At 38.9% G+C, this 1,982-nt stretch overlaps 1 non-coding gene across 1 annotated transcript; it reads left to right on the top strand.

Moving 5' to 3' along the window:
* Window positions 1-1,525: 1,525 nt before the first annotated feature.
* Window positions 1,526-1,632, top strand: LOC115297284. The gene has a single exon (XR_003911382.1). It is a non-coding gene; the product is annotated as a U6 spliceosomal RNA (small nuclear RNA).
* Window positions 1,633-1,982: the final 350 nt, after the last annotated feature.

Genomic DNA, 1,982 nt, shown 5'->3' with positions numbered 1-1,982 from the left:
TTTCTGTAGGGTGAGATTGGACTTCTGGAGGAATATAAAAGCATTAGAGCAGTGATTCTTAAATAGGGCTGTGGTGGTAAACACAGTCACTTAGGGACCCGTTCAGGTTATAGTCCCTTTCTCTGCTAAGGTGCTGATGTACCTACAATAGAGTACTACTGTTGTCCACGGGAGTATGACCTATTTCCTAGAAATATGGGAATGGAAAAAATTGAGGGATCCATCCAAGTGGATTATAAATCCAACAAGATCAGCTAAACTATATATAATTTTCTCATCTTTTTATTCCTAAGACCTAACAGGGCCTGACGCATAGCCAATAGTCCAAAATGCTTCTTGAAGTATTATTTTGTTGATGGATTAAAAAAAAAAAAAAAGAACTTCAGGTAAGCAAATGTCATGTTACTATAAGTAGAATAATCTAATAAGAAACACTGTCCAAGGTGGGTTGTCATGAGAGACAGTGAGTTCTCCATCTTTGGTACTGGTACGTAAGCTAGACAGTCGGGAGACACCCGGGAGACTAACACAACGGCAGCCAACTTGGCTATGCAAGGAAAAATCCCAACGCCTTCCATTTCATGACCACAAAGAGATTTGTTACTTGAAAGGTATAAAAAGACGCATCCAGTGAGAACATCAGTTTAAACCGAGGGACCATTTGAACCTTGTGCCTTGTTTTCTGGGAGTTGTGTGTTAAATTTGAACCATAGCTCATTAAATTCTCAGTTTTTAATTCCTATTTACAATCCTTCAGGTTTTTTTTTTTAAACTAAGAATAACATTTGTGCCTTTGAAAGTCTCCAAGAACTTGGTCTCTAAAGCACCGTATGAATGCTGGTACATATACGCTCAACGCTGTGGCTTAGGGATCCTAGAAACCCAATTCCTTCTACCTGCAGAATCAAACTCAAGCCTACCTCTTCGGCATGTTAATTTGCAACCCAAATTTTGAAATTAGCTTACGGGTGGCCCACAAGAGAATACAAACATTTCTTGAAACATTAAAAGGTTTTTAAAGATTTCTCTCCCCTCGTCCATTCTCGCCTTTCTTCTTTTTACCCTTTTTCTTTTTTTCAGCATTGAAAGAAGTTTATCATCCAAAGGAATGTGATGCCTTAATAATCACTATTTGGATATTCATACATTCCACATTCATTTATACTGAACATCTGCAGCCCATTAAAGGAAGGAATAAAGTGGGAAGGCTCCCGCCTACCGTCGGGGTGCGGTGATGATCTTTTGGCGAAGAGCGCCATCTACCATCAGTAACCGTCTGGCCTCTCTGGGGAACAGAGCAGAGGAACCGTCAACCGGAGGAGTGAATCTGTGTTCACTAGCATTTCCTCTTTTGCACAGCATTTGACTTTTTCTACCAACAATGGCAAAGGACCTGAGACCGTACATCCACCCTGCTTGTTTTAGTGGAAGCGCCCAGGTGGGTGCTTTGAAAATAAAACCTGAGCTTTCCATGTCAAAATGTTTTATCACCATCTGTGAATTCACTGGTAAAAAGGAATAATGGCTGCTCGCTTCGGAAGCACATACATTAAAATGGAAACAATACAAAGAAGGTGGGCATCACTTCTGAGCAAGGATGACATGCAAATTCATGAAGCGTTCCATAGTTTTATGAAGCGCCTAGAAGTTTTCAATTAAAAGAATATATCCTCTGGGTTCTGCTATGGTCCAGACAGTGTTAACTTTATTTTTTCTCTTGTGGGCTTTGATTTTTCTCCCCCAGAAATTGGTTTTATTTGATGTGCCCAAGTCTTAAGGTTTTCAATAAAGAAAAAGCGCCATAAAAATGAATACATAATAAAAATAATTGTAAAAGAGTAATAGAAAATTCAGATTCTACTTCTCAGTCTGGACCATTCTTAAAAGTTCTGGATCTTCTGATGAATAACACAAATCTCAAGATATTATTCAGATTAAGACTATTCTTTAGAAGTATGGGAATCTTAGAGGTTTCCCAGAGT

This window comes from Suricata suricatta, chromosome 7, assembly GCF_006229205.1.
Source record: "Suricata suricatta isolate VVHF042 chromosome 7, meerkat_22Aug2017_6uvM2_HiC, whole genome shotgun sequence".
In the NCBI taxonomy this organism is placed as follows: Eukaryota; Metazoa; Chordata; class Mammalia; order Carnivora; family Herpestidae; genus Suricata; species Suricata suricatta.
This window is presented reverse-complemented; position numbering and strand designations above follow the sequence as displayed.